This window comes from Strigops habroptila, chromosome Z, assembly GCF_004027225.2.
Source record: "Strigops habroptila isolate Jane chromosome Z, bStrHab1.2.pri, whole genome shotgun sequence".
Classification (NCBI taxonomy): domain Eukaryota; kingdom Metazoa; phylum Chordata; class Aves; order Psittaciformes; family Psittacidae; genus Strigops; species Strigops habroptila.
The window spans coordinates 98,250,124-98,261,992 of record NC_044302.2 but is presented as its reverse complement, the minus strand read 5'-3'; positions in this window follow the sequence as shown (position 1 = coordinate 98,261,992).

Genomic DNA, 11,869 nt, shown 5'->3' with positions numbered 1-11,869 from the left:
GCACAAAGACTCCCGCCGCCAATCGCAGCGCGGCCAGAGACCTCGGGGCACGCCCCCTCCCGCCCCCCCGCGGAGCAGCGCCGGCCAATGGGGAGCGGCCGTGGACGGATGGGGGGGGGGGGGGGGAAGGGGGAAAGAGAGGGGCGGAGCGTGCGCGGGGGCGCGCGTCCGCACGTGCGGTCGCGTCTGCCTTCCTCCCCTCTCTCCCCTCCCCCCCGAGCGGGCACGCGCGCTCGTTTGTGAACACGCGCGCGCTCAGCGGGCACGTGTGTGTGTGTGTATGTACACGCACCGGTACACGTGTGCGTGCGTGCGCACACACACCTGTACGCGAGTGCGTGTATGTGTTCATATGCACACACCGAGTACACGTGTGCGTGTATATACACACACGGGCACATGTGCATGACTATCTTCATACACACACAGCAGTACATGTGTGCATGTGTGTGTGTACACACACCAATAGCATTTGCAGGAACGCGTGCATATGCATGCACAAGTACACGTGCATGCATTCGTATGCACACACCAATACACGTGTACGTGCACATGCACACGTGGGTACACATACACAGACGTAGAATCATAGAGTAGTTACGGTTGGAAAGGACCTTAAGATAATCTAGTTCCAACCTCCCTGCCATGGCATACATGGGCACTGGCACATGTGCACAGACACATGCACACACGTACTTGGGCACATGCATGCATCCCTCCTGTCTCCATCGCCATCCCATCCCCATCTCCACCCTTGTCCTCCCCATCCCCATGCCCATGTGTTGTCACCCCAGTTTCTGACCAAACCCATTTGCTGACCTAAAACGTCTCCAGCTAAGCCCACTGAGACACGAATCCTGGAACCCCCCGGGGCTCAGAGCCCTCCTTTTGGGGCCTACAGAACATGGCCCCAAACATGGCCTATGGAAGTTACAATTCCCTCTAAAAACCCCAAGCAGAGCCCCATCCCTGCTCACTAAACCCATTGTAATGGAGTGAGACAGACCCCACAGTGCAGGAAGCCGCCTGCAGGCTCCAGGACCCATCTCACCCTGCTGCAATCCTGTTTTGTGGTGGCCTTTCCACACTGGCCAGGCCAGGGGGTGCTTTTGCCATGGTCTTGCCGTGGGGAGCCCTTTAATCCCTGATCAGCTTTATCCAGCCCGCCCATCTGGCGGGTTTCAGCCTCCTACACACGTGTGTGCTGTGGATTTGCTGGCCTGGATTACTGTGCTGGGTTTATCGATGGGGTTGTTTTGTGGATTTATTGTGTTTTTTAACCCTGATCTGAATTAAAACAGAGGATTGGCAACCTGGATCTGTTTAACCCTTCCAGCCTGAGGGCAGATGCCAGTTCTGGCAGCATGGGAAGGATTAACTTGATCCCAGGCAGCAGGGACAGCTGCCTGCATACCCTGTACATGCCATGATGTCCACCCAAAAGGGCTCTTTTGGGTGAGGGTTTGCACTGATTTCCCTCCAGATGGGAGCAGGAAAACTCCCAGGTGCCCAGTGCCTCCCAGTGCGCACCCCACTGCATCCCACTCTGGGTTTCCCTCCCGCTTTGCCCCCCTCAGTGTCTCCCAAGAGACCTTTTTTATGCTTATGCTCAAATGAAATGCTTCCTGTGCCCTGTTTGTGGTGCAGCATGGAAAAACTACCCCTTTACATCCATTTGGGGAGATCTTAGAGCAGCTCCCAGTGCCTAAAGGGCTACAAGAAACCTGGACAGGGGCTTTGGACAAGGGCCTGTAGGGACAGCACAAGGGAAATGGCTTTAACCTGCCACAGGGGAGATTGAGATGAGCTCTTAGGCAGAAGTTCTTCCCTGTGAGGGTGGTGAGACGCTGGCACAGGGTGCCCAGAAAAGCTGTGGCTGCCCCATCCCTGGCAGTGTTCAAGGCCAGGTTGGGCACAGGGGCTTGGAGCAATGTGCTCTAGTGGAAGGTGTCCCTGCCCATGGCAGGGGGTTGGGACTGGATGAGCTTTAAGGTCCCTTCCAACACAAAATGCTCTCTGCTTTCTGTCAGTGATAAGAAGCGATTTCCAAGGTGTGATTTCTGGCTCTCACTGTATTAAATACATCCTGCAGACAGACACTTCACCCGCTCAGGCTGCCCTGGGCAGCTGGTCCATGGCCCCTGTCCCACTGCAGCAGTTGTCAGGAGTATTCCATGGGGCTGTTCCTTTTCATCTGCACACCCACTCCCCGCTGTCCAGGACACCCGATCCATGGCCAGGACTTTGCCTGTCATGCACATGCCACAGGCACAGGCTGATGTTAAAATTAGCCCTTGGCTTCCTCCTGCCCGCATGGTCAGTGCCTGTTGGTGTCCCCCAGTGCAACTTCTGCGGTCCCAGCACCGCCAGTTTGGGGCATCCTCCCTCATTTGCCCCAAGCTCTCTTTAAACCACCATGGAATCTTTGCCTGTGGCAGGGGGTTGGAACTGCATGAGCTTTAACTTTCTTTCCAACCCAAACCAGTCTGTGGTTCTATGATTCTTCTTCAGTGTGCTGTTCTCCAGCCTCAGAGATGTCACACTTGTACCAGTGTACCTACAAAGTAGATGATTTGGAGATACTGCAGCACAGGTTTTGAGGCACTGGCGTGTCTCACTCCTCAGTCCCACAGGGAAGGTTTCTCCCCTTTTCCAGGCACTTACGGAGGATATTCAATAAATATAAAGGTGGCACATAGCAGCTGAGAAGTTCTGGGGCACTCATGGCACATCAGCCACCATACTTGGGCCCTAAATTCATCCTTTCTCCCCTGTCTTGACTGCATTTTTGGGGGAGCAGATTTTTTATTGTTTCTCTTGGTGGTCCCCTGATGCTCTCCCCATCCCAGCATCCCACCAGCTCCCTGCTTTGGGATGCAACCACAGCCCTCTCCTGCCACCATGCTCGGCAGCATCCTTGCTGCAGCAGCCCACAACTACTGGCACTAATCAAGGACATGGTGATAGTTTATTTATGAAATCAGCGCCTTGCTCTCAAGGCAGCTTTGAGCTAGCCAAAACTAAGACAAGGTCAGTGATCCCTGTCCACATTCCAAGAACCTCGGCTTGGCACCTGGAGAAGCAACCCTCCATTGGACTAAATGCTGGTTAATTACTTTGAAATCACAGCTGGGTAACTTAATTTCAGCATTACATTGGATGATTTGATTTCTTTTTCTCTTCCTGGGCCCATTTCCCTGCCATGGGATGGATACTGGTGCATGGGCAGAGTCCGGCCAAGCCGACTGAGTCTATCACTGTTGGGAAAACAGAAACAATTTGTTCTTTTCACAACCAAAAGCCTTTTTGCCCGTTTTGGGGCACTTTTCCTCTCTCTGGATGATGCAGCGCAGGGTGCGATGACATGCCGGAGCCCGTATCCTCCGGCTCTGGTGCCATCTAGTGCCTTCCCAAGGGCAGCTTCCAGCTTCGAGCTAACGTGTCAGTGGCCAGATTGCATTAGAAATGACCAGTACTACCTCCTTTGTCGGCTGGGTGCTGCTGAGAGCCCTCAACTTCACCCTCATGCTCACCCCACAGCCTTTCCATGGGGCTGGGAGCGAGTCCAGCTGGGCCTGGAGCACCAGGAATTGAGGAGATTCCTCCCTTAGGCATAGGGAAAGTTATTTGGGTGTAGAACTGATTTTGAAGCATTGTTGAGAACTTTTCTGAGCATTTTGGAGTTTTTCTGTAGCCCCGCACAAGCTGGGGGTGCTGGTCCACGGAGAGACCTCACGCTGGCCATCAAAGGATGGGGGAGCTCAGCATCACCCATCCAAAAACTTGGCCATAGCATGTGGTGCTGCTGTTTACCAGGGTATAAAGCATTATAACAACACTTATTTGGCTGGCAGGCAGCTCAGACCCTGCTGGAAATCATGCTCCCTGCCTTGTGCCATGCCCAGGTGGGACTGCTTTAATAATGGCCCTAATTCTTCCTCTTGACAAGCAGATGGAGGAAGGAAAGATTGTGCAAAGAGGCAGTGGTTCCATACCTCCAAGTGGGAGGGGGTTTAATCACCTGAGACAATGTTTTAGCAGCATCCCAGCCACAGGAAAGGTCCTTAAACAGCATTAGGAGGTGTGAGGAAGGTCAGCGATGTGCCAGGGGCTCATAGAATCACAGAGTGTTTTGTGCTGGAAGGGACCTTAAAGCTCATCCAGTTCCAACCCCCTGCCATGGGCAGGGACACCTTCCACTACAGCAGGTTGTTCCAAGCCCCATCCAACCTGGCCAACACAGTGTTCCATCCTCCTCTTGCAATGAGGATGAACTCAACAGCATTTTCAACTGAGACATGCTGTGAGCTGCCTTTTGAAGTTATCCCTCTCTTAATTAGGCCATACTCACTGTGTTTTGTCTTCTGCTCTGTGTGTCCTACACCTCCAGCTTGCTCTTCACCTTCCTGCTGTTGTCTTCCAATGGCTTGAGTCTGCTCTGGGTCAACCCAAAGGCCACTTGCACCCATCTTCCCACCTCTGCAGGGGACAGGGGTCTTCAAACCTTGTGGGAACCCACCCTGACTGGTGCACATAAGATGGAGAAGGTAAAACCCAACTGAATGAATGATATTGAGACCAGGTTTAGATCTCCCTGCAGCAGCCGAGGGGCAGCACGCTACTCTGTGGTCCCTTAATCACATCCCAGCCATCATCTGTTATGATCTGAGGTGGTGGCATGGGCTTGATTGCACAAGAGGAGTCCAAGGGCTGTACTGAAGCTGTCTGATGCTCACTGAACACATCTATAACACCCATGGCAAATGAGTGCAGTAAACACCCAGTCTTCAATTATTCAAGGGAAGGCATCTGCTTACTTGCTCCAGCTTAAGTAATGCATGATCATTTGAGCAGCTTCACACCTCCCCAGAGCCACAGACACCGAAAAGCCACAAGATTGTGTTAGGAGTTAAGGGGTGGGTTGAGTGTCAGGTTATTCAGTACGTCCTGGGTTGCCAGAGCAGACCTGTGCCTGGCCCTAGGTACCTAGGGAAGGTTGTACCCTATATGCACTGCCTCACCTACATGCTCCTGGCTCCCACAGCTGGCTTTTCCCAGGCCAGATGTGGTCTGTGGACACATAGCGACTCCAAGTGATTGGATTTTTCATCATTTCAGGGACTTTTTAAATGAGACGTATTTGGGAGGCTGGTCAGGCAAAGCACAGATACAGGGGTGTTCCTGTATCTGACCAGCTGGTGCTCCCACATCTGGTTGTCTGTCAGGGTTTTGTCTGGATAATCTCATAGAATCATAGAATCACAGACCGGTTTGTGTTGGAAGAGACCTTAAAGCTCATGAAGTTCCAATCCCCTGCCACGGGCAGGGACACCTTCCACTAGAGCAGGTTGCTCCAAGCCCCGTCGAACGTGTCCTTGAACCCTTCTGCCCAGGGGTTGGCATCTCTCCAGAAGCAAGAGGCAAAGCTGGTGGAGCAGTTAAGGAGTCACCCACCAGCTGTCCCCGATGACATCCCATTCCCACAGGATCCACCCTCATTGGTACCCGTGTTGTAAGGACACCTCCATCATTCCCTGCTCCCATGCAGCGGAGGTGTGAAGCTGAGCAAGTGCAGTCCTCTCCTTCAAGAGCCAACCCCAAATGCTCTCAGAATCACCACTTTGCCCAAATCTATTCATTAACCCACACCGCTGCTTTATTTAAGTGCAAAATTATGTTCTCAGGGTGTCCTTCCCTCTTGCTGCCCTGAGCAGTATAGAGATGAGGAGGGGGTCTCCTCCTCTCAAGGATGCACTGCTGGCCAAGGGAAGCCCAGCCCATTGCTGTGTTGTATATAGCTTTGCTTTGGCTCTTTGTGATGACGGGTCCCATCAGAGCTGTAATACATTACCAGAAGGGAGGTGTCAGGGAGATGTCAGAGAATGGATCTGAGGTGCTCAGCCAGTGATTTGTAACAAGCGGTATTTTTATTTGTCACACACGGTCCAGGGAGAGTATGGGGACCTGAATGGGGAGTCTAACCATGTCGAAAACCAAGAAAATTACGCTCTCCCGAGTCTCCGTCATATCCTGTGCCAGGCAGGACAAGCTGTAAGTGAGAACCCACAACACATTGCCCATTAGGATCTTAAAAGCTTCACTCCAGCCCAACCACCTCTGACTTGAAAGCTCCTCTTTGGATTTACAGGACCACTACCAGCTCATAACACCATGGATAAACATCTCCTTTATATCTACAACCACAGAGGAAGGATTTGAATGTGTCTTGCTTTGAAATGGCAGCCTCCCCCGGAGGTCCCTGCTGCCAAACGCTGTGGCATCCACAGGGCTGTGGTTATAACGGTGGGGGGAAGATCAGGTATTTTTTAGGATGCTGGTGGTAATGTTAGAAAAGATGCATTTCCAAGGAAGCAATGGGAAGTTACTGTTTTCATGGATGACTTTGGCATATAGAGTTGGAAATTTGTGCTCAAAACTGCTGATCACACACAGAGCTGTGCAGCAGAACTGTCAGTACCCAAGGATGTGGATGAGGTCGGATGAGGTGGAGTGACGGACAGACATTGGAGTTCAGCAACATCAAGTTTAAGGTAGTGTCCTGGGTTCAGCTATAGCAGTCATTTTTCTCCGCAGCTGGGGAGAATGGTCCTACCTGGAGCCTCTGGCAGAAAGCTCCAGGGGAGACTCGAGGTCGACCCCTTGGCTTTTGGAGTCGGGGATATAAAGGATCCGAGGCCAGCTACACTCCCACTGAAAAAGAAATACTGGCAGCCTATGAAGGGGTTCGAGCTGCCTCAGAAGTGATTGGAACTGAAGCGCAGCTCCTCCTGGCACCCCGGTTGCCTGTGCTGGGCTGGATGTTCAAAGGCAGGGTCTCCTCTACACATCATGCAACTGATGCTACATGGAGTAAGTGGGCCGCACTAATTACACAACGAGCTCGAATAGGAAATCCCAGTCTTCCAGGAATTCTAGAAGTCATCATGGACTGGCCAGAGGGCAAAGATTTTGGGATGTCACCAGAAGAGGAGGTGACGCGTGCTGAAGAGGCCCCACCATATAATGAACTGTCAGAGAGTGAAAAGCAATATGCCTTGTTTACTGATGGGTCCTGCCATATTGTGGGAAAGCATCGGAGATGGAAGGCAGCTGTGTGGAGTCCCCTGCGACAAGTTGCAGAAACTGCTGAGGGAGAGGGTGAATCGAGTCAATTTGCAGAGGTGAAAGCCATCCAGCTGGCCTTGGACATTGCTGAACGAGAAAAATGGCCAGTACTTTATCTCTATACTGACTCATGGATGGTGGCAAATGCCCTGTGGGGGTGGTTGCAGCAATGGAAGCAGAGCAACTGGCAACGCAGAAGTAAACCCATCTGGGCTGCTGCATTGTGGCAAGATATCGCTGCTCGGGTGCAGAACCTGGTGGTGAAGGTACGCCACGTAGATGCTCATGTACCCAAGAGTCGGGCCACTGAGGAACACCAGAATAACCAGCAAGTGGATAAAGCTGCTAAGATTAAAGTGGCTCAGATGGACTTGGATTGGCAACATAAGGGTGAATTATTTTTAGCCCGGTGGGCCCATGACACCTCAGGCCATCAAGGCAGAGATGCAACATATAGATGGGCTCGTGATCGAGGGGTGGACTTAACGATGGACACTATTGCCCAGGTTATTCACGAATGTGAAACATGTGCTGCAATTAAGCAAGCCAAACGGTTGAAGCCTCTCTGGTATGGAGGACGATGGCCGAAGTACAAATATGGGGAGGCCTGGCAGATTGACTATATCACACTCCCACCAACCCGCCAGGGCAAGCGCTATGTGCTTACCATGGTGGAAGCAACCACCGGCTGGCTGGAAACATACGCTGTGTCCCATGCCACTGCCCGGAACACTATCCTGGGCCTTGAGAAACAAGTCTTGTGGCGACACGGCACCCCAGAGAGAATTGAGTCAGACAATGGGACTCATTTCCGGAACAACCTCATAGACACTTGGGCCAAAGAGCATGGCATTGAGTGGGTATACCACATCCCCTACCATGCACCAGCCTCTGGGAAAATCGAACGGTACAATGGGCTGTTAAAAACTACACTGAGAGCAATGGGTGGTGGGACTTTCAAACACTGGGATACACATTTACCAAAAGCCACCTGGTTGGTCAACAGTAGGGGATCTGCCAACAGGGCTGGCCCAGCCCAATCAGAACTTTTACGTACTGTAGAGGGGGATAAAGTTCCTGTGGTGCACATAAAGAATTTGTTGGAGAAGACAGTCTGGGTTATTCCTGCTTCAGGTAAAGGCAAACCCACTCGTGGGGTTGCTTTTGCTCAAGGACGTGGATATACTTGGTGGGTAATGCGGGAAGATGGGGAAGTCCGATGTGTATCTCAAGGGGATTTGATTTTGGGGGAAAACAGCCAATGAACTCAATTGTACGCTGTTGCCTGCTCTATAACACTTTTATAGCCCACCAGCTAGATATCTTCAGGTCACCAGCCATTGACCCTGACTTCCCTCCGATCATCACCTCAACAAAGAATGAATTTTGAGGAAACCAGACGAGCTCAGCAGTGACCAGATGAGTTTGGCGGTATCATCAGCAGGCAACAACCCAACACTATGTACCGTCCCTCCTGCCCTGAAAGACTATTACAAGAGATGGAGCCTGACATCATGGACTGGATGAGTTCAGCAATTTTACAGGGATTGGTCCATGGACTAGGATATCTTTCTCTGTGTGTGGGTGTGGGTGTATATATATGTGTATATATGGGACAGGGGTGATGGTGTGCTGAGAGATGTGGGATCTGAGCATGACGTGAATGGTATGGAATAAGGGGTGGATACTGTCCTGGGTTCAGCTATAGCAGTCATTTTTCTCCTGCTTAGTAGCTGGTGCAGTGCTGTGTTTTTTAACTTTCAGCCTGGGAACAACGCTGATAACACCGATGTTTTTAGTTGTTGCTAAGTAATGTTTATTCCAACCAAGGACTTTCTCAGTCTCATGCTTTGCCAGGGAGGAGGGGAAGCCGGGAGGAAGCAGAGACAGGACACCTGACCCAAACTAGCCAAAGGGGTATTCCATACCACAGCACGTCATGCCCAGTATATAAACCGGGGGGAGTTACCCGGAAGGCCCAGATCACTGCTCGGGTCGGGCTGGGTATCGGTCGGCGGGTGGTGAGCAATTGTATCCTCTCCCCTTGTTATTTCACTAATCGTTATTATCATTGGTGGTAGCAGTAGTGGTTTTGTGTTATACCTTAGTTGCGGGACTGCTCTTATCTCAACCCGTGGGAGTTACATTCTTCCCATTCTCCTCCCCATCCCTCCGGGAGCGGGGGGAGGAAGAAGGGGGGGGGGGGGGGGAGTGAGCGAGCGGCTGTGTGGTTATGAGTTACCGGCTGGGCTCAAACCACGACAGGTAGGCACATGTGGAAGCGAAATGTGGAAGTCCTTGATCATGGGCCAGCCAAAAGCTGTCAATGCTGTGAAGCCATGGACAAAGCCAATGTGATCCTCACTGTATGAGATGGTGTTTTGTATGTATAGGAACCCCCCTGGAAAACGCACCAGTCAGGTTCCAGGAGTTCTGCATTCAATATGCATCACCTACAGCAATGGAAAATGAATTTGACAGGGAAATCCCACTTGTTCCATTTTCCAGCTCTGATGTGGTTTCCCTGGGTTCACCCAAAGCTGCAGCTTGTAAATGTAGAAACTATCTGAAGTTCAACGTTAAGGCAGTTTTCCCCTGCCCACTCCAGCTTTGCCCTGGATTTCCTGTCTGAAAGATCTTTCCTTCCCAGTAGCTGGCTCTCCATTCTGATTTCAAACAATTCCAAATCCAGGTGACTAACCAGCCCTAAGAGAAAGCTTCCAATGGGCATTTATGAATCAGCAGTCATAAGGACTCTCAGGAACACATTTGCTTTTCATACACTTCCTGGTATCAAGATATAGACCTGGGGAGGGGGGGTTGGATCCTCATCTGCTGTTTAATCTCAATAAAAGGATGGCATTCACCTCATTTGCACCGAAGATTAAAGTAAATGCAGGGCTCTTCTCAAGTTTGCATTTTGCAGGCGTGCTGCTCCTCTCCTTTGCAGGCAGAAGGGAAACTGCATCCCTGTGATGCTCTGCAGAGAGCCACAGCGCTGATATTCTCAGATGACAGCCCTGAAGAGGCACAACCAAGTAGCACTTTAGCAAACGGAGGTGATGCACACAGCGAAGGGCACCAGTGACAGGTTCTCCAGGGAACTGGGGAACTAATGCACTTAGTCAAACCCTTCCTGTCCCCGTTCTAAGGCAGACAAACTGAACTTGCAGCCTTTAACTTGCATTCCAATGACTTCACAGGGGAAAGACAGACAAAATCTAACCTGTTTAGGGAGGTTTTGTCAGTTCTCGTGTTGCCCAAGAAATGACAATTCCCACAAAGCCAAATGGCTTCTATATTAAAGCAACATGGCCCGAGCCACGGCAGACGTGCTGAGTACCACAGGAGGAATGTTAAGCTCTCCATTCAGTACATCCTGAAGTCTAAAGACTCTGAGTGTCTTTTGGTGACGGAGAAAAGATTCAGGACATATATCAGCTCCCCTCTCACCACATGTGCACGAAACTCCACAGCGCTGCTCTCCCTCAGCTGGTGATAGATGTGAAATAACATCTGAGCCTGCTGTCCACCTTCATGGCCAGACCCAGAATTTGTATTTTCAAGCTTCATGAGAGCCAGGAACTCACTGGAGCTGAAAAGCCAACACTTCATTCTCATTATCCGTCTTGACATTTAAAATACGTGGATAAATAGCTCTCCTTACTGGCACCACTGAGAGTCTTCTCGTGACAAAAACCCATCAGAACTAAAGCAAACTCCCCTTTTTAGATTGAAGTATAATGGATCTTTATTAATAATCACAGAATTATACACTGGGTTGGAGGGGTACAGGCCCTTGTCCAAAGCCCCTCTCCATGTTTCCTGGAGCCCCTTTAGGCACTGGGAGCTGCTCTAAGGTCTCCCCTTAAGGAGCCTTCTCTTCTCCAGGCTGAACCAGCCCAGCTCTCTCAGCCTGGCTCCAGAGCAGAGCTGCTCCAGCCCTCGCAGCAGCTCCGGGGCCTCCTCTGGCCTCGCTCCAACAGCCCCATGTCCCTCTTGTGCTGTTGCCCCAGAGCTGGACCAGGACCGCAGAGGGGGTCTCCCCAGAGCACAGCAGAGGGGGAGAATCCCCTCCCTTGACCTGCTGCTCACACTCTGGGAATTCAGCCCAACACATGGAGGGGTTCTGGGCTCAAGAGCACACTGAAGGTGGGTCATGGGGAGCTTCTCAGTGACCATCACCCCCAAGTCCTTCTCCTCAGGGCTGCTCTCAATTTATATTATTATTATTATTATTATCATCATCATCATCATTATTATTGTTATTTCCATATTAGCTCCGAGAAGGCTGTCAGGCAGCAGGACCCCAAGTTTAGCACAGTTACACTCACCATGCTTCTCTTCACTTGTGGCTGTAAATTCCCTAGCATAACTCAGTGGTTCTCCAGACTCTGTTCATCCTGCCACCACGTCCCTCATGGTCTGTGAGGATCTGCCCACAGCTTCATAGCAGGTCTACACATCCATTTCAAATGTCAGCAGACCTGAGCTTGTCAGCGCTATCTGGCTGTGTGAGAAAATCCAAGTGTAACATTGCCAGAGTTTAAGGGTGTATTTTGGAGATGTGACAAACAGCAGCATATTTAATGAAAACGGAATGAAAAAAAATCCCAAACAAATAGATATTGTTTAAATAATACACTCTATTTTATTTTGTCTTAAAATAGTTTAACCTTTATGCTACAGACTTGTTTCAAAAAACAGAAGGTCTCATCTTGCACCAAAAATATATATATTTATA